This window comes from Suncus etruscus, chromosome 7 (genome assembly GCF_024139225.1).
Source record: "Suncus etruscus isolate mSunEtr1 chromosome 7, mSunEtr1.pri.cur, whole genome shotgun sequence".
Taxonomy (NCBI): Eukaryota; Metazoa; Chordata; class Mammalia; order Eulipotyphla; family Soricidae; genus Suncus; species Suncus etruscus.
In genome coordinates this window covers 26,665,547-26,687,532 of record NC_064854.1, presented here as the reverse complement: position 1 = coordinate 26,687,532, position 21,986 = coordinate 26,665,547, and the positions used below count along the sequence as shown (strand labels likewise).

Genomic DNA, 21,986 nt, shown 5'->3' with positions numbered 1-21,986 from the left:
ATAGATCCCAGATCTGGCCCATGTTGGCCTCATGCAAGGCAAATGCCCGACCCCTGGATTATCACTATGGCCCCATATTTTGCTAGTTTTAATTATTGTATCGTGTTAGAAAATTTCTAGGACATAAGTGTAATGTCTTAAAGTATGTAATATTACATACAACATTATGTGCAAATGTTGAGATTTTTTTGATGTTGTAACTTATATATTTCAGAAAATAACTATTAGAGGGGCCGGAGCAGTGATGCAATGGTAGGGCATTAGCCTTGCACACAGCTGACCTCAGATGGACCTCGGTTCAATCCCCAGAGTCCCATATGGTTCCCCAAGCCAGGAGCAATTTCTGATCGCATAGCCCGGAGTAACCCCTGAGCATCACCAAGTGTGACCAAAAAACCAAAATAAATAAATAAATATTAGAAAAATAGGAAGTCATATATTTTCTACCTATATAAGCCTGCTTTTTCTGTGTATGTAGAGCTGTTTATCCTAATCGTTTAAGGAAATGCTTCCAAGTATTTTGTTTTATTCTTTTTTTCTCATAGTAAACATTTTACATTTAATAGGAAAATAAAAAGAAAATCACTAGTATTTTTTTCTAGCTTTTAAAAAGTTATTTTCTGTTTTTTTCATTAATATAGTTCATCTTCGGGCTAGAGAAATAGCTCAAGTGGTAAAGTACATGCTTAGCACTCAGGAGGCTCTTGATTCCAGCCCCAGCACCATAGCTTTCCCCATAATGCTGAGACATGTATCAGGCTTCCAAGCTTTGCTAGAGGTAGCCTCTATATTAAGTTCATCTTAATAGTTAATACTTATATAATCATAGGTATTGTTAGAGATAATTACTAACTTAAATTCTTAAATTTTGCTTTTAAATTGTCTTGTTGCTTATTTGAAAAAAAGTCATTGTTGTATACTGTATACGTAAAACTTAATGAAAGAGGAAAAGTTTATCATTCCAGTCTGTTATAAGATATGACAGAAAAATGGTGGGGCCGGAAAGATAGCACAGCAGTGTTTGCCTTGCAAGCAGCCAACCCAGGACCTGAGGTGGTTGGTTCGAATCCCAGCGTCCCATATGGTCCCCCGTGCCTGCCAGGAGCTATTTCTGAACAGGAATAACCCCTGAGCACCGCCAGGTGTGGCACCCCACCCCCCAAAAAAAAGAAAAAAATAATGGTTCAGGACATCCCACCTATCCTCAGGGCCTCCTCTCTGTGCTCTGGTATCATCTTTCCTGGTAGGCATGGGGGACTATTTTGAGTGACAGAGATCAAACTTAGGTCAGAAGCAGAAAGGCAAATATAAATGTCTTACCCCCTATACAGTCACTCTGACCTTGAGCTTTTTTCTTACATAAGCCAGATCTGTACTCTCAGATTCTGGGTGTTTGTTGTTATTGTTGTGTTACTTTGATTTTTTGGCCATACAACATTTACTATTGGCTCAGGGATCATTCCTGAGCTTGGAGGACCATAACTGGTGCCAGGAATTGAACTGGGTTCAGTCGCGTGAATTACAAGTGCCTTAACCCCTTTATTATTCAGTCTTCCCCAGATAACTTGGTTGAAGAAGGTTGTCCAACTCAATTCTCTTTTTTTTTTTTTGGTTTTTGGTTTTTGGGCCATACCCGGCGGTGCTCAGGGGTTACTCCTGGCTGTCTGCTCAGAAATAGCTCCTGGCAGGCACAGGGGACCATATGGGACACCGGGATTCAAACCAACCACCTTTGGTCCTCGATCGGCTGCTTGCAAGGCAAACGCTGTGCTATCTCTCCGGGCCCCTATTTTCTCACTCTTTTATAAATGACTTATTTATTTAAGGTAATAGCAATTTTTAGTTTCACATAGTATCCTTTTGGTTTTCAAAGGCCTCTCTTTTCTACTCACTTATACCTTACGTTCTATAAAATATTTAATTTAATTAAATAATTACAAAAACAAGTATCACTGACAGAAACAGGTCACAACCAATATCTGTAAACATGCAGTATTCTACTTAAGGTGGTAACAGTTAAGAGAGTTTCATTTTTTGTTTGTTTGTTTTGGGGCCACACTGGATGGCACTCAGAGGTTACTCCTGGCTCTGTGTTCAGAAATCATTCCTGGTAGGCACGGGGACCATATGGGATACCGGGATTCAAACCACCATTGGTCCTGGGTCAGACGCTTGCAAGGCAAATGGCCTACCGCTGTGCTATCTCTCTGACCCCAGGAGAATTTTATTTTTAAATAAAGTAATGTTTAAAAAACAAGGGATGTGGTGGAGCAGTGGCACAAGCATTAAGGCATCTGCCTTGCCCTCGATAGCCTAGGACGGACTGTGGTTTGATCCCCCTGTGTCCTATATGGTCCCTCAAGCCAGGAACGATTTTGGAGCTCATAGTCAGGAGTAACCTCTGAGGCCCAAAAATAAACAAATACAAAAAAAAATCCACCCACACCCACAGGGTTTATATGGTGTGTGTGTGTGTGTGTGTGTGTGTGTGTGTGTGTGTGTGTGTGTGTGTGTGTGTGTGTGTGTGCGCGCGCGCGCGCGTGCGCGAGCATTTGCCTGGGGTGTGTGGGTGGGTTGTGGTCACCTAGAATTTCATGAGAAGTTAGTTAAAATTGAGTTGTAGGGTTATCTTCATTTAGTTATCTCTGGATATGAATGGAGTTTTCCTGAGCAGAGAGAGAACTCAAAGTACTGAGCACACATTTTTCATGCAGGAGGCCCAGGTTCTGTCCCTGGCACCACATGGTCTCCTGAACACAGATGGGGGTCAACCCTAAGCACTGCCTGGTTCAGACCTAAAAAGAAAAGAAAGACATGAACATCTCAACTGAAAGCAGGAGATTCAGACTTCAAATGGCTTTCACCCTAATCTTGTTCTTATCACATCATTAGTTCTTCAATCATTTCCTCTCCTATTCTTCCTTAAAATACTCACTCTTTTCAGGGGTATGGAAAAAATACTCAATCTTTTATTGTGTTTCTTGTATATATATGATTGTCCAGTGGGTTTTGGAAAAGTAGCAGTTCTGATTCAGCATAAGCCCCAAGTTTACTTTTTACACCTTAACATCTAAGATCCCTAAACAGGCTTTTATTTTCCTTTGTTTGTTTTTGGTTTTTGTCCACACCCAGTGACACTCAGAGGTTACTCCTGTAGCAGGTCAGCCCCTGAAGAGGTTGACTGATGGAGGGATGGAGAATGAGGCCCTTTTCTTCCAGCTCGGAGCACGCGTCTGCCACCCTGTCTAGCCCACGGTTCTGAGGTGAAACGGCGGGTAAACAGCTCGCAGACAATCAGGCTCGTGGAAATATTTGCTTTATTCGGATGGACAAAACTGAAGTCCAAAGACCCAGATTCAGTTCCAGCCAGCAAAAGGCCCTCGCCTTCCACAGACCCTTGCTCTTATAGTCCAGAGTCAGGTCCCACCCAATGGTGGGATCAGATACCAACCAATGGTGGAAGCAGAATCAGGTCCTACCCTAGGGTGGGGGCAGAATGCCAGGTCACACCCCAGGGTAGGGCACAATCACCTAATCAGATTAGGGTGAGCAACATAGTAATCCCCCAAAATATTTACATACACAACAATTCCCCCTTTTGTTTTTAGTAAACAAACAATATTGTCTACAATTATTAAAAGAAAAATTAGTCACTAATAAAAGAGCGGCTGTTTGCATAAGCGCATCACAGGAAAATGTAAAGAAAAACTTCTAACCTAAGCACAGGGTGTCTAAAACCAGAAACATGTATCAAGGAATCAACTACAAGCTCCTGACAAGATAAATCTAAGACGTACATAGATCTTTCGAAGAGACACCAGAAAGGTTGTGTAGCAGGCAAGGAGAAGCACCTTTTCTTTATTTGTTGTTGTTGTTGTTGGTTTTTGGGTCACACCTGGCAGTGCTCAGGAGTTACTCCTGACTCCACGTTCAGAAATCGCTCCTGGCAGATACCGGCATTTGAACCAATGACCTTCTGCATGAAAGGCCAACGCCTCACCTCCATGCTATATCTCCAGCTCCATTTTCATTCAAGTTCAGGTAGACCAGAAAGCCCATCTTTGAGGGCATTGAACTAGGCCTTTATTTCAGAAGAAGAGGCTCATACACCCTCTGCACAGTGGGGAGCCACTGCAATGATGATCAATAGGTATCTGAACTTAGTCCAAGTTCTTTATCCTGTCTGAAGTCCATAAGATGTCTGAAATTGATGTCGACTATTTATAGATGGGAGCTTAAGTCACAAACCAAAACAAAATGTTTAAGGCAGAGACCCTCCCTGTGTAAATAAACAACTTGAGGGCCCATCCAAAATGGATGGAACCTTCTATAAACCTAGTATTTTGCCTATGATGCGCCCAGCAAAAAACCCTGAGAACAGACAAAAATATCATTTAGGAAATTATAGACAATAATATCTAACTCACAAACCTAAAGTCAAGAAAGCAAAACATTAATGTAATACAACATCGATTCCTAATATTAAAAACTAAAATAGAAAAACATTAATTACGATAGTCAAAAGAAGTGTAGTACCAAATATAACTTCAAAGGATTACAGTTATAGGAAAAACAACAGATGAAATTTCTACAGAGTTCAATACCAATCTGTAAATATGAGGGGTCTGGAACTCCAAAAAGACCGGCAGAAGACACTTGATGGGTCTGGAAAAGCGGGTTGAAGCCTTGTACAGGAGATAACATCAAGCTGAATGAAGAAGGAAGGCCAGTACAGTCATCCATGTGTTGGGGCATCCCCAAGCGTTACATCATTACATCATAAGTTGGTTGGGCTTCTGTATTTCCTTTGGGATCGGTGCAATCTTGGGGTAGCCATTGTAGAAACGGTCAACAATAGCATTGTGTATGTGGATGGAAAACCAGAAATTCAGATAGCACAGTTTAACTGGGATCCAGAGACCGTGGGTCTTGTCCATGGATCTTTTCTCTGGGGTTACATTGTGACACAAATTCCAGGTGGCTTCATTTCCAACAAGTTTGCAGCATATATGGTGTAAAACTCCAACAGTCACGGATTTCTTCTTCCAGCCGAGATCAGGAAGCTTGTAGTTGTGGGTGAAGGAGATGGGTTGCACATGTGAAATCCTGAAAATTAAAATGTTAAGGACTAGGAAGAGAGAAGGAAGGATAAGGAAGACTAATTTGGGGAAGATAAAGTTAGGAAAAAGGAAACTATATACAAAATATGCAGAACAGACAGACACTAAACAAGACATACATACACAGACTTCACAAAAAATATGGCCATAACACTCACTCATACTAAAAAATATTTGTTGGAAAGGATCCAAAATAGAGCAAAAGAAAAGAGAATTCAGCTGAATCAACTAAAAGCTCCTTTAAATGTAATAGCCGGCAATTGTTTAGATAAATCATTTCAAATTCACTAAAAAAAATTTTTTTTTATGGTTTTGCCTAGCAGATCTGAAAGAGAATTTCATGCGTAATACAAACATGGACAACTCTACTATACGTGTATATCAGTATATATACGAAGTTATTGTATAACAGTAACTTTATGATAATCAATCATAGGCAAGAAGCACTGTGAAGAAAGTCCACCTAAAATTATCATTATGTCAGCATCTTAAAACCTAAATTGAGGGAAATAAAGCAATGATGTTAAAATAAAAAGAGTGAAAGTCGTTAAATGAGTATACCTAGAAAGAAAAACAACATTAATATGATGAGAAATTTCTCTTTCAGGTGAACCTTGACTAAATTAATTTGTAAAATTTCATGATTAACTGAGACCTAGAGCAATAATGAAATTAAGACATAAATCCATCCTACAAGGAAACACATTGGGGATTCATGATTTTCAATCTATATTCATTGATCATGCCTGTGGAAAGAATCCTAGAGCATTAATAGCAACTGATAAGGAAGTAAAATGATTATCTGGTGTTCATTGTAGATCTCTAAGAAGTATAAAACAGGATGTATGCTGCTGTGGATTTCACCAATGTATTAGGGACTTTTTTGATCTTCTTGTCATCAAAATTGATCCAGTGTTGTTTTGCAGCAATTTTACAGTATGAAGTACAGTGTCCATAGTGAACTTTACCATAATGGTTTGACACCGATGATAAGTTGTATTTCTTAATCTTGCTTTTATTCTCTGAAGTGAATTCCTCTAAATTGAGGTCTTCTAAAGGAAAATCTACATAAGTATGCAATTTTTTTATTTGTTTGCCATCAAAAGCAAAACGTTTCAAGTGTATTATAAGTACTGGTGGCAGTTTCCATAAATACGTTTTCTTTGAAAAATCCCTTCTATTTTTGCAACTGTTGCACAGAACTTTGTTGTCATTTCTTAATTCTTCTTCCTTAAAAAATTCAGAGAGGCATTCCTGTAATGTACATTTATCTGTAGATGTAATAGCCAAAGACAAATGAACAAATGTCTCATAAACCTCAGACTTTTGGTGGCAAGTGAGACACTGGAGTATAGATTTGAATTGTCCTTGAAAGAGATCATAAATAATAGATTTATGAGCCTTTTGGTGTTCTGGACTAAATTGTTCATAATTTTCATTTCCCATGAGATGTGTAGTTTTGTCTGTCATTAGATTTACAGTAAGCAAGTCCTGATGTAATCCCTCTATTAGGAACATCAGTAGTTCGTGAGGATCCTGCTGATTGTGTCCAGCAAACTGGTCATTAAGTAAACCAATTGTTACTTTGAAGCTTTCAGGGTTGATATATCTATGAAATCCATTTCCCATGGTTTTGATGAGCCGACCAAATTCTTCGGCTAATTTACCTTCATGCCCCATCGGATTTTTCTTGTTAATATCCTTTTTATAATGATCTTTATAAAAATACTGAGTTAAGTCTGAAATATTATACAAGCATTGCAATATTGAGTTCATGTAGCAAGAGTTTCCTATATTTTGGAGTCCAGTTAAGACAGGTTCCTGTCTTTCCTTTTGCATCTCGGAGTGTAAGGGTTTATCACTACCATCAGTCTCACTCATTGTATGGTGTGTGACAGCTAAATCGTTCCCTGCCCCAGAGACCTTAGTAATATTACTGCTGTTAGTGTCTGAAGTATTCTGTTTTTTCTCTGAAGGGGAGTTTGTAGTCTGAACCTGATCATTTGTGCTAGCCCGATTTCTAACAAGACGTAATGGAACCCAAAATTTCTTGGGAGGGTCATCATTTATAGAAACATAGGCATAACCCCTTCCTCTTAGGAGAAGATAGCCAGCTATCCATTTTTCATCCTCCTTGATCCAAATAGGTTTATGGGTTGTTTCTTGTCTCTGAATATCTTCTTTAAAATGTCTTTCCGCTGCAGTGTAGCTTTCCCCTTGGGGTAAGTTAAAGTAATTTAGTGTGATAAGAGTCAAAGATAGCAAATCCGTTGGTGGTAAACCTCTTTTTCTATTTTTTTGCAATTGAGTTTTTAAGGTTCTGTGAGTCCTTTCTACAATGGCCTGTCCCCTACAATTGTAAGGAATTCCTCTGAGATGTCTTATCTGCCATTCCTTACAAAAAAATTCAAAAGTTTTGCTAACATAGGCTGGCCCATTATCAGTTTTTATAGAATATGGAATACCCATCACAGAGAAACATTGTAAAAGAAAACTACAAGCAGCCTTAGATTTTTGAGAAGACATAGGAATTGCCCACATAAACCGAGAATAAGTGTCCACCACAACATGAAGATAAGGTTTCCTTGGAAATAAATCTGTTTGAGTTATATCCATTTGCCAAAGTTCGTTAGATTGTAAGCCTCTTGGGTTTGCTCCTGCTATGTGAGTCTTTTTTGTTAACGGTGCACATACGTTGCAGTTTTCTACAATTTCTCTAGCTTGCCTCCATGGAATTTGGTAATTCACATGTAAACGGCGAGCATTTGTGTGTAGGGCTGAATGTTCCTCTACAGGTGATTTAAATATAGGCATTGCTAGCAAGTCAGCAGTTTTATTTCCTTGAGCCATAGGTCCTGGAAGACCTGAGTGGGCTCTAATATGTGTGATGAAGATGGGCTCAGTTTGTTTTTGAAGAAGCTGCTGTAATTGTTTAAGTAAGTCCTGTATGATCGGGTTATTAGCATTAAGGGATGCAGTGGCTATCACATGACATAAATTTACCACATACAAAGAATCAGAAACTATATTCATGGCTTCAGATACATTTTCTAATAGGTAAATTAATGTTGCTAATTCAACTTTCTGTGCAGATTTATATTTGGTATCTATGGTCATATTAATGTTGTCTCCAGTTATTCCTCCTTTTCCATTTTGGGATCCATCAATGTAAAAAACCTTGGCATTGGGAATAGGGGAATCCCGAACAATTGAAGAAATAACAAACTGAGTTTTCTTTAAAAAGTCCCAAATTTTTCCTGCTGGATAATGGGAGGATATTTCTCCTGTGAAATCTGAGAGGGCCCTTTGTAGAGATTCACTAATTGGCAATATTGACTCAATTTCCTTTTTTGGTACTGGCAAAACTATTATATCTGGGTCAAAACCTAGTAAAGATATAGATCTGAGTCTTGCCTTGATAATAATCTCTGAAATCAGTTGCAAGTAGGGGACTACTGAGCGAGGTTGTTTGTTATGTTAATACACCCATTCCAAAGGTCCTGACTGTTGCATCAAGGCCCCTGTGGGGGTTTCTATAGTAGGGAAGATTAACAGTAATACCTTTTCTCCTGGGATGAATCTTGAGAGAAACGATTTTTGTAATCTGCTCAAGAAGATGTCCAATTCATTTTTGGCAGCTGTTGTTAAATTTCTCGGGCTATCTAAAGCAGGGTCACCCTCCAACGTTTTAAACAGATTAGATAACTCTGCATTTGGGATTCCTAGTGCAGGGCGGAGCCAATTTACGTCACCTAAAAGTCTCTGAAAATCATTAAGCGTTCTGAGGTTTTCTTTTTTGATAGAAAATTTTTGTGGACGTATAGACGTCCGGTCCAAAATAAAACCCAAATATTGATACGGTGGCATTATCTGTATTTTTTCTAAAGCTATTTTCAGTCCTGATGTTTGTAAACAGTCAGTAACATAAGAGTATAATTCCTGTAAATCTGTTTCGTTGTTCATTGTGAGCAAGATATCATCTGTATAATGAAATATCATGGCTTGAGGAAATTTTTCACAAGCAGGGCTCAAAACCTTATCTACAAAAAACTGACACATGGTTGGGGAATTCAGCATGCCTTGGGGGAGAACAGTCCATTAGAAACGTCTGCAGGGATGGGTATTATTGAGAGAAGGAACTGAGAATGCAAAACGTTTTTTATCATCTGGGTGGATAGGAATATGGTAGAAGCAGTCTTTCAGATCAATTATAATTAGTGGCCATTCCTTTGGAATAACTACAGGTGATGGTAAACCAGTCTGCAATTTGCCCATAGGTATCATGGATAAATTTATAGCTCTAAGATCCATCAAAAGTCTCCATTTACCGGATTTCTTTTTTATAGTGAATATAGGTGAATTCCATTGAGAAAAAGATGGTTCAATATGTCCTAAACTTAGCTGTTCCTCCACTAATTCTGTCAGCACCTTTAATTTATCAGTTTTAAGGGGCCACTGACCTGTCCAAATTGGTTCATCAGATTTCCATTTTATTTTTATTGGTGCTGGTGTTTTTACGGCAGTGGCCCCCACTAAAAATTTTTGGTTTTTAAATCAAAAGAAGGTTCGGGCTCTTCTGGAGCTAATGGGATGTGGAATTCTGCTTTCCACTGTTTGTGTAGGTCAGGGCCCCACAGGGATGGTGAAAATGGGCCCACGTGAGGTCTGATTATTGCTTTTTGATTTTCTGGGCCGTAAAATAGTATAGTCCTTGTACTCAACAGACAGGAACTCAGGCCTCCTATTCCTTCTAGGGAATACGGGATTTCCTGAAGAGGCCAATTTTCTGGCCATTCTTTATCAGAAATTACGGTAACCTGAGCACCCGTATCTATCATTCCATCAAAAGATTTGCCTTCCAAGTGAAGTTTGATCATTGGGTGTTCATCTTTACATTTAGTAACCAGAGCCACGATTGGGTTTTGAGCAGCACCCGGATCTGTGCTTCCAAAACCTCCGATTCTAGTCTTATCTGAAGTCCCAAATTTGACATAAGGCACTATTACTATCTGGGCAATCGCTTCTCCTTTTTTAAAGGTCCATGTAACTGGTACAGTAATAACTACAATGATTTCTCCCATGGAATCTGAGTCAATGACACCAGTGATTACTGATATACCCTTTATGTTGAGGGAACTTCTGCCAAGAATCAAACCCATGGTATCTGGGGGTGGCGGGCCTACAATGCCAGTTTCTAACATGTAAGGGCATGCTCCTGGGTAAATTGTAATGTCCTCTGGGCATAATATGTCTAATCCGGCACTCCCTGAAGTAGAGTGGATTAATTCCCTTATTGTAATGAATTTTCTTGGGCTGGGCTTGGAAGGATTATTGTCTGTGAACTTTGCCCCTGATTTGGAAGGGCCTGGGGGGAGGCCCTGTAGGCGTTTCCCTGCATCTTGTATGTGTGTTCTTGGGGAGCTGAATTTATAAGGAGACGACAATTTCTTTTGATATGTCCCTGTTTTCCACAATGGTAGCAGGCGATTTGCCTCCTGGGGACTGTGTTGAAACCTCTACTTAGGTTATTATTAATGAGGTTTCTGGATCTGCAATCTTTCGTCCAGTGGCGACCCCTTTTGCATTTTGGGCAAAGACCTGGTTTCCGGAAAGTGTTCTGTCCCGGAGGGGAGTAAGTCATTGTTCCCTTGGTAACTGGGATGGTTTGTACTGAGTCTAAGTGGGGTGAGGGTTGGGGTTCCACATAGACATTCCGGCAGGCATAAAGGTAATCATTCAGATCTGACTTTTCATTTAATGTATTCAATACTAATCTACAGGCTGAATTTGCATTATGATAGGCCAATGATTTTACTAGGAAGTTTCTAATCTCCTCATCTTCCACCTGTAACTTCAGAGCATTTTTAATCTTACCTACAAACTCTGCAAATGACTCATAAGGGCCTTGGGTAATTTTTAAAAAGTTTCCTCTACCAATGCTGTTAGAATCAATTTTTTCCCATGCTGACAATGCAATCTCCCTGATTAAATTTAAGATTTCCTTAGGTAAAGCTGCTTGTGTCTGAATATTTGCAAATTGATTTTCTGCCATTAATAATTCATACGATAGAGTAACACCTGCCACTTGCTTTTTCATACCATCGGACTATATAATTTAGCTTTTACGCCTTCTGAATAGTACATTTCCCATTCAGTTCGCTGTTTAGACGACAGGCATATTTCAGCGATTCTTTTAAAATCATACAAAGTCCAAGATGAGTTATGACTCCAAAGTCTTAATAACTCCACACTGTATGGCAATTTTGGCCCATTTTCTTTACATGATCTTTTAAACCGATCTAATTCTTCCATCTGATAGGGTACATAGTTAGAAACATTTACCCCGTCTATAGGGGATAAGGCCTGATTAGCAAAATTATTCTGAATAGAGCTCTGAGACCGAGCATGTGGTTCATCGTTTGAATCTGCTCTGCTCTGCGATTCAATTTTGTGACTAGAAGGAGGCATACTTCGTGGAGTTAGCACTGGAGGTAGATCATTATCTGAGTCACTACTGTCAAGCAATTCACTAGAATCAGGCTTAACATTCTGAGTTGTTTTTCTTCCAGCAAAAATTTCTATATTGTTGATGGTGGGGCTGGATTCGTCAGCCTGCACCTTGGTCTGAGTTTTCGTCAGATAAATTTCCTTATTATCTATACTGGTTTTAGCCTCACCATTTCTACACTTTCTATTTCCTAAATAGAAATAACAGCAAATAACTATGCTCATAATAACGTTAGTCAACACAGAAATTCCACAAACTATGATGGCTAGAGACACTACACTTTTCATTTGAAATATAGACCACAACCATCCAACTGCAGTGATTGTCCTTAGATCAAAACCAATTAGTTTTAAACAAAATGGAATGATCCACTTGTATACTAGAGCACCAATGCGTAAGACTAAGGGTGGTAAAATCCACATGACTAACCACAGAAACCATTTGATGGTCAGCATAGGAAATTTCCAATGAAGTATTTCACTTACAGTTCTGAGGGTCCAGGGTTCAGGTCCCTGTCCAGGCGCCATTATGTAGCAGGTCAGCCCCTGAAGAGGTTGACTGATGGAGGGATGGAGAATGAGGCCCTTTTCTTCCAGCTCGGAGCACGCGTCTGCCACCCTGTCTAGCCCACGGTTCTGAGGTGAAACGGCGGGTAAACAGCTCGCAGACAATCAGGCTCGTGGAAATATTTGCTTTATTCGGATGGACAAAACTGAAGTCCAAAGACTCAGATTCAGTTCCAGCCAGCAAAAGGCCCTCGCCTTCCACAGACCCTTGCTCTTATAGTCCAGAGTCAGGTCCCACCCAATGGTGGGATCAGATACCAACCAATGGTGGAAGCAGAATCAGGTCCTACCCTAGGGTGGGGGCAGAATGCCAGGTCACACCCCAGGGTAGGGCACAATCACCTAATCAGATTAGGGTGAGCAACATAGTAATCCCCCAAAATATTTACATACACAACAACTCCTGGCTATGCACTCAGAAATCGTTCCGGGCTTGGGGGACCATATGGGACACTGGGGGAATCAAACCACAATCCATCGTAGGTTAGCCATGTGAAGGCAAACTTGTTTCTATCCCTACTCAAAAATACAAATATGAATAATTATATCATTTTATATATAAAGCTTCATTGGTTTATATTTAGAAAAAGTTTAATAAAATGGTATTAAACATTTATTAGAATGAGGCACTATAAAGGACAATATAGATGAATATGTCTTATAAGACTTTTATTGGCAATAAAATAATTGAATTGGACATAATATGGTGTCCCACTTTTATAACCAGTTCTGAAAATATTCAGAGAGGTAAGACTATCTTTTTTTAGGGTGGCAAAGCAAAAACAAAAAAGAGGAACCATCAGCACTGACTTTTAAAGAATGAGGAAGTGTTGGGCCAGAGAGATAGCACAGCAGTAAGATGTTTGCCTTAGACGCAGAAGGATTGTGGTTCGAATCCTGGCATCCCATATGGTCCCCGAGCCTGCCAGTAGCGATTTCTGAGCATAGAGCCAGGAGTAACCCCTGAGCGCTGCCGGGTGTGACCCAAAAACCAAAGAAGAAAAAAAAGTGAGGAAGTGGGGACCAGAGAGATAGCACAGCAGTAGGGCATTTACCTTGCAAGCAGCCAATCCAAGACGGATTGTGGTTCAAATCCCAGCATCTCATATAGTACCTCAGCCTGCCAGGAGTGATTTCTGAGCACAGAGCCAGGAGTAACCGCTTAGCACCACCGGGTGTGATCCCAAAAAAAACAAACAAAAATAAAAACAGTCAGCCTTTGGGACCAGAGCAGTGGTACAAGCGGTAGGGCATTTGTCTTGCGTGTACTAACCTAGGACAGACCTTGGTTCAATCTCCCGATGACCCATATGGTCCCCCAAGCCAGGAGCAATTTCTGAGCACATAGCCAGGAGTAATCCCTGAGCGTCACCAGGTGTTGCCCCAAAACAAAACAAAACAAAAAAATAAATAAATGAGCAAGTGGGATGTACACTTTATCTAATAGATAGTGTGCAAAATTTTTCAGATGGACACAGTAATTTTTACATAATAAAGGCTAAAAAGATCACTTCTCAGACTTTTGGCTAAAATCGAGTGTAGTATCTGTTCTTCTCAGTTTAATATCATATACATCCTCTATCCTAGGACAATAAAAAATATCAAAGACTAAAGAGAACTGAGAAAGACATTCTGTAATTACTTCAAAAATACATATCATATATATCTTGCTAATAGCCAGACTAGGTTCCAGACCTCCAGACTCTGAGAATTCCCATTTTGGAATTTATGCTCTAATAAATAAACTTAATGAAAAAATCTATAAAGCACATTTAGACAGAATAAAGTTCATTGACCATGCAGTCAAGTATTTGTATCACACACATCTGTCAAAGATATGTATACACATTTAGGAAAGTTAAAGTACATAATGGGTAGAAAAATACAGTGGCCTTGTGATCAGATAGGTAGAGTGAAAATATATAGTTACTATTGTTTTTTGAGAAGACCCTTATTACCACCACTCCTAAATTGTATTTCTTTGCTCTGAAAAAAATATTTGGGAGAATTATAAGAATTGATAGATTAGAAGACTGAAGCCAAAGAAGTAAAAACTTAAATAGTTGACAAATGTAAAATATTTGGTAATATTAAATTAATAGCAGTCATTTTCTATGGAAAGACCCACTCAGAAAGATGCATGATCTCTATATGGGGACACAGTAATCTGTCCTTTATCATCTGCATAGAAAGAAAAGTAAAAAGACAAATCAAATAGAATTGGGAAAGTATAAACTGAGGAGTAAATGGAAACTTCAGGGCTCTAAAGAAAGTGATGAGAAGACATCAGAGAAAATAGGTATTGCAGAGAAGCTGGGAGACTTGAAAAGAATGTGCCTTGAGCCTTAAGAAAACAGGGCATAATATATGGAATATGCATTAGAATTTAACTAGGAGCCTTTGGCCTATATCAAGAGTGGGATTGTGTGCTTTGTTTGTTTGTTTGGGGGCACATCTGGCAGAGCTCAAGGATCACTCCCAGGTATGCGCCACAAACAATATGCAATGCTGGAATCAAACCAGGGCAGGCTACCTGCAAGGCAAGTGCCTTACCTCTGTACTATTGCAAGGAATTATGTACTCTGTGGCTAGAACTAATTTTCAGTGGTAATGGATAGCCCTCGTGATTTAATAATCTTTGTTTATGTCTATCCTTATGGTAGTTTTCAGTGGAGTAGCCTTGATCTGGGATTTGACTAAACTGATTTTCTTTCTTGATCATCGTCAATCTGTCACTCGCAAGAAGTTATTTTAGTCTCCAAAATACTTCCCATATTTTTTAGTTAAGTAGGTAGTTACCTAGTCATGATGGAAATAGCAAAATACAGGTGAATTATAAACGATTCTGTGTACATTATTGTTGGGTTTTTTTTTTTTAATTTATTTTGGGTTTTGTGTCACAGCTGGTGGTGCTCAGGGGCTACTCCTGGCTCTGCACACAGAAATTGCTCCTGACAGGCTCAGGGACCATATGGGATGCCAGGATTCGAACCACCTTCATCCTGGATAGGCTGCATGCAAGGCAAATGCCATACCATTGTGCTATCTCTCCGGCCCCAACATTTTTTGGTTTTTGGGCTACACCCAGTGACACTCAGTGGTTACTCCTGGCTATGTGCTCAGAAATTGCTCCTGGCTTAGGGGACCATATGAGATGCCGAGAGATCGAACTGTAGTCCGTTCTAGGTCATCGCATGCAAAGCAAACACCCTACTGCTTGTGCCACCACTCTGGCCCCCTATGTACATGTTTTAATTTAACTCTTTTTTTTTTTTTTTTTTTTTTTTTTTTTGGTTTTTGGGCCACACCCGGTGACGCTCAGGGGTTACTCCTGGCTATGCGCTCAGAAGTCGCTCCTGGCTTGGGGGACCATATGGGACACCGGGGGATCGAACCGCGGTCCGTCCTAGGCTAGCACAGGTAAGGCAGGCACCTTACCTTTAGCGCCACCGCCCGACCCCTAATTTAACTCTTATAATTTATTTTTGTCATACCTGTCTGTATTGGAAGCTCATATATTTTGACCCATAATAATTTGATTACTAAGAAATTAGTAGGTACCAAATATCTCAAGTGATCACCTTTAATTTATGGTTATTTAATAGTTGTCAGTAATATAAATTTTAAAATATAAAATTCCTTTAGTTGTCAATTGCCTAAAGCTGCAAATTTTATACATTTTTAAGTCCTAGATTCATGTGACCTCACTACCAAGCTGATCTTATGTGAACACATTCAATTACAGTTAATTGTAAGAAATGTCCATCATAGGGGTTGGACTGGTGGCTCAAGCAGGAGGGAGTCAAAAAAAGTAGGGGCCAAAACAAAGAAAGAAATTTCCAGCATACATTTCCCTTCTTCCATCAGGATTTATAGTTGTCTAGAAGCCAAGGTTGGGAAAATAGAGAATTTTGTCTTATGTGAATGACTTTTCTCTTAAAAAATTAAAATAAAAGTTCTGTAAGAGAGTAAATATTTACTGAACCTTTAATAAATGGAGAGATTGTCTCACCCAAGAACATTGATCATGGAAACTGGTTAGGGGCAAGCTTGGAGGGTACTCTTCCTATCTAGTCCTTTTGTTTCTGTTTGCTGGGGCTTCATCACAGTCATGTAAACAAAATATTCTTCACAGCTAATAAGAGAGGAAAACTTAAAAACAAATTCAGGGGATGGGGCTGAAGTGGTAGTGCAGCGGTAGCAGCTGACCTAGATGGACTGCAGTTTGATCCCCTGGAGTCCCATATGATCCCCCAAGCCAGGAACTATTTCTGAGTATGTAGCCAGGAGTAAACTCTGAGTGTCACAGGTTGTGGCCCAAATATAAAAAAATTAAAAAAAATAGGGGCATTTAAAGTAAGCTAAGATGCCTGGCCTCCTAGAGTTAGTAATAAATAACTCTGGGGCTAGAAAACTTATTTTTTTGTTGTTTTGTTTTGCGGGGGGTGGGGACCCGGGCCCAACTGTAGTCAGGGGTTACTCCTGCCTCTGCAACTCAGGAATCATTCCTTGTCGACTTGGGTGACCATATGAGATATGGGAGGTTGAACATGGGTCAGCTGCATGCAAAGCCCTACCCACAGTGCTCTCTCTCTCCAGCCATTGAGGAAGCTACTTTTAGTACTCCAACAACAAAACTTGATGAATAAACATACTTTGCTCAGGAAATGTGTAAATGAATTTTTAAAAAATAAGATAGGAAAAAATGTATGAGGTTGAAACCCCATGCTTTGTTAAGAATGGTAAGGGAGGTGCCCAGGAAACTTGCTCACAGGGCTATTTTACATGCCTGCATGTAACGTTTTGAGATCAACCCTGTGCTCAGTGTTCTGCCCCCCCTCTCAGTAGCAAGTATTACCGTGCTACTACCAGCACCCCTGGGCCCACAATTGAGTTTTCTGATCTAGTCAGCTGAGTTATCACTGGAGTAGCTCCTAGAATCTCTGAATATTGCTTGGAAAACCCAAAAAACAAAATGACAAAAGGTTATAGGAAAAACTGGGAAGACCACCCTGCCATAAAGACAAATTCTGTTTCTTTGGAAGTCCAAAGATAAATTCTAATTTATAAAACAGAAAATAGAATTTTATAGGTTCTTGCTTGAGCTATAAAATATTTTTTAGAAAAACATGTTGGATGTTAATTGCCAGAGCAATAGCACAGTGGGTAGGGCATTTGCCTTGCCAGCAGCTGACCCAGGTTCAATCCCTGGCATCTCATATGATCCCCCAAGACTGTCAGCAGTAATCTCTGAGCACCACCAGGTGTGGCCCCAGAAAAACAAAAACGAACAAAGGAAAAACTCAGAATGTTAGAGATACACAGACTCATTTTATGAATAAAAAATTATTGACTCAGGTTTATGAGGCTGCTTGCTCAAGTGATACAGCTGTGTAATTGAGATAATACATAAAGCAGATAACAGAAATATGAAATATTAGAAAAATTTAGGAAAGATTAAATTATTTTAAACAACTGGTTAACTACCATAATAGTGACTGAATAAGCTGTCTGATCTTAAATCACCTATCAGAGTATTCAGGCTGATCATAGTGACTATAAAAATTGCAGAAAAATTGTTGAGTTGAGTTATATAGATGGTTTTTATGGTCTCCTCTCTCTCTGAGCCCAAATGTAAAAAAGAAGCTATCAAGCCTTGCTATCAGTTTTCACCATAATCACTACTGGCTCAGACAAGGAAGGCATAGATTTTGGTTTTTTGTCTTATATTGTTTTCTATAATTTCTTGTGAATTTAGAATTATGGTTCTGTCCAAAATGTTTGATCATTCAAAATTTGCAATTTTTTACAATGTTTTTAAGGTTTTTGTGAAATTTTCATTGTAATTTTATTGTAACTACATGTAATTCTGAGAGTATAATATAGTTAATAAGATGGTAGAATCTGAGGGCATTTTATTTACAGAAAGATTTCAGAAATATATTTTATTTTATTGTGTTAAGGTAAGCTTCAAACTTTAGAGGGGATTTGTGCTGTCATTGTAAACAATAGAGCCTTCTTCATTTTATTGCCTCTCTTCAGTGCTTCACCATATTTCTGACTTCCATTAGGACACATGGTACCATAGATAGCCCCACATAGGCCAACCTAGGTCAACTCCTTTCTTTTTAAGGTTTTCTTTGCTTTGTTTAGCATTTGAAGCTTGTCGGGAGAAATCAGGGTAAACGGAACTTGATGTACAGTGCCAGTTCAGTGTGTTATTTTAATCATTTAAATGAACTATGTAATAATGTTAGAAGAAAGGTTTATGGCATAAACATACCTTCCTCTCATAACTTACTTCAAGGCTTAGTAAAATAGTGGCTGTTATGTAGCCTTTTCTAATCAGATCAGCTAAGAACTTTCCATCGCTGATTTCTGTACTAACTTGATAGCACTTGCTATATATATATATATATATATATATATATATATATATATAGAGAGAGAGAGAGAGAGAGAGAGAGAGAGAGAGAGAGAGAGTGGGAGATAGATAGATAGATAGATAGATAGATAGATAGATAGATAGATTAGAATCAGTATAAAATAACTCCAGGGGCAAGAGCACTACCACAGCAGTAGGACATTTGCCTGGCATGAGACCAACCCTGGACAGACCTGGGTTCGATTCCAACATTCCCTATGGTTCCTGAAGCATGCTAGGAGTGATTTCTGAATGCAGAGCCAGGAATAACTGCTGAACGCTTAAAAACAAACAAACAAACAAACAAACAAAAATCCAAGGTCCAGATCACGCTGACATTCTGGTAGTTTCGTTTCTTTTTCTAGTTCAGACCACTTCTCTATCAGTGGCATAGTATATTCTTTCTGTAAGAAAGGAGATATTCTTCTCTAGTGAGCAGTTAAAGGACTCAGAACAATGATGATTTCATCTAACTGGAGCACGTGGCCTCCATGCTCATTATGACAAGGGTAAAGAACTAGAGCATAACATGAGTTTTTGTGCTTGGGTTTGGAATGACACATGATATTTCCATCCACAGCCCATCCAGAACTAGCCCCATGACCCCACCTAATCTCAAGAGGACAAAGAATTGTGGGAAAACAAATAGAATGTTGGATGAGCACCACTCTCTCTTCCAATATCAATCAATAAATATGTATCAAGTGCTTACTATGTACCAGCTACTCTTCTAGGCTCTGAAAATACAAAAAAAACAAAAAACAAAAAACAAAAGAAAAATTCCAGGGCCGGAGAGATAGCATGGAGGTAAGGCATTTGCCTTGCATGCAGAAGGTTGGTGATTCAAATCCCAGCATCCCATATGGTCCCCTGAGCCTGCCAGGAGCGATTTTTTTTTTTTTTTTTGGCTTTTTGGGCCACACCCGGCGTTGCTCAGGGGTTACTCCTGGCTGTCTGCTCAGAAATAGCTCCTGGCAGGCACGGGGGACCATATGGGACACTGGGATTCGAACCAATCACCTTTGGTCCTGGATCGGCTGTTGCAAGGCAAACACTGCTGTGCTATCTCTCCGGGCCCAGGAGCGATTTCTTAGCGTGGGGCCAGGAGTAACCCCTGAACACTGCTGGTTGTGACCCAAACCCCCCAAATGAAAAAAAATATTCCTACTTTCATGTACTTTATATTCTATGTTTTGATTAATATTCAATATTAAGGGCATTGCTTATCATATGGTATCCATATAGTCTTACAAAGTAAAATGCATACAGTAGTGGTTCAATAAATATAAATAAATATAACTGCTTAATATTCTTATACTGGAGTTCATGTTCTACTACTACATACAAAGAACACTCACAGCATATAAATTCTTCAAGTGTGTCGTAGTTCTTTACTGTAAAATCGATCTCACTTTTTATATCTATGCAGACAGCTTTGAACCTTCTTACAAATTTTGTTAACTTTTAAAAACATTGCTTTTAGAGTAAAAACTTATGTTTGTGTTCTATCCATGAGGTTGACTTGTTTTCAAATAGAAGAATTTTATCTGGAACTTTGTAAACTTTATGGGTTTATTATAGTAATAAAGTAAAACGTAGGCAATGCAGGGTTCTAATTGATTAAAGCAAGCATTTATTCATTCATTAAATATTTATTAAGCAACTATTGTGTGCCAGGTAGTATTTACAAAAATGTTTAAGAGGTTTATATCCCTAAGACCATAATGACTTTTGTAAGTAAATGGGCTTATTCTGGATTCAAAGTGCAACAATATTTCTTCACTACTTAATAGTTTCATGTATTCACATGCATTATCCCCTGATAAAGAATGTGAAAATGTGAAATTAATAGGGGATAAGGCTCTTGCCTTACATGTGAACCAAGCACCACCAGGTGTGGTGTTGTAAACCCAACAGGGAAGGAAAAGATTGAAAACAAGTGATCTTATTCAAATCTATTTGAATGCATAAATCCCACTTAAAGCATAAAGATTAACCTCCTGGATATTACCTTCAGTATCAGTCTATTTCCTTTTCACATAATTTAAATTGTTAGAAAGCTCTTCTTTATTCGTTCAAAATCAGAATTCATGTCTAGAATAATAATTTATAATAATAATAATAATCCTCCTTTTTTCCTTCTCATCTTTTTTTTTTCTTTTTCTTTTCTTTTTTACATGAGGTATTGTTTGCACCATCTCTGGATGACCATATATATGGTACCAGAGATCAAACCAGGGCCAGCCACATGCAAGGCAAGCACCTTAACCTTTATGTTATTTTTTTGTGCCCTATAAGCATCATCTTTAAGACAGTTTGTAATAGTTTCAGGTTATCCCTAATCTTCTCATCTCCAGCTCCTTTTAATATAAAGTCTCAAGCTGCCTCAGCATTTGATTGCTTTCTTCTTTAAAACTTCATAGTTTGGCGGTATATTTTAAAGGGTACAACAATGTAGTTTGTGGGTTACAATATTATTACTATTATTAACTAGGTTTATTAAAACAAAAATGCTTCCTGGAGAAATTATGTTGTAGATTTAATTGAAAAAATTATAGTAGGCTATAAAAAAATAACCAAGAGGAACATATAAATATATGCTGGAGAAATAAAGGCACAAAAGAAAAACAGGCTTATTTCCTTAAAATAATCTTCTTAGACTTTTTCCCATCACAACCCTTATTTTCCTGAGAAATTTTTATGGAACCCCAGGCATATAGGTATATATACATGTATGCCAATCCAACATTTGCTTGTAATAAATAATAAAATTATTTTAAGAAAAATTGTTTCAAGTTATGCAAACTTATATAGGAGGATTACAACCCACAGTTTAAGAAAAGAAGGTCTAGAACAGTGAGGTTAGGGAATGTTTTTAAAAACTTTGGAATTAGGGGCCGGAGAGATAGCATGGATGTAAGGCGCTTGCCTTTCATGCAGAAGGACGGTGGTTCGAATCCCGGCATTCCATATGGTCCCCCAAGCCTGCCAGGAGCAATTTCTGAGCATAGAGCCAAGAGTAACCCCTGAGCACTGCCGGGTGTGACCCAAAAAAAAAAAAAACACAAAAAACTTTAGAATTAGTTTGGAATATATTACAGTTCTTATTATTGCATTACTATCCTCAGATAAGTGTGATGTTGGTTTTAGTGAATACTACAAACATGAGTTTTTAATGATTCTGTGTTATAGCAGGAAAAGAAGCACTTGCAGAAAAATACACATATTTGCTAGGACCACTAGAAAAATAAAAGGTTGTAGTTACCTAACAAAAGTTTTTTTAAATGAGATGATGCAGAGAAATAAAAGTCATATAAGCAAGATTCTATAAAAGGAATTCTGGTTAAGTGTGGGTTAGGATAACTCCC

At 38.7% G+C, this 21,986-nt stretch overlaps 1 protein-coding gene and 1 pseudogene across 1 annotated transcript in view; both read left to right on the top strand.

Annotated features, from left to right (window-relative positions):
- Nucleotides 1-21,986, top strand: part of DNAJC1 (DnaJ heat shock protein family (Hsp40) member C1) — a 149,928-nt gene that overhangs the window by 63,825 nt on the left and 64,117 nt on the right. The gene's annotated exons all lie outside the window — the stretch shown is intronic.
- On the top strand, nucleotides 13,701-13,828 carry LOC126014943 (uncharacterized; annotated as a pseudogene).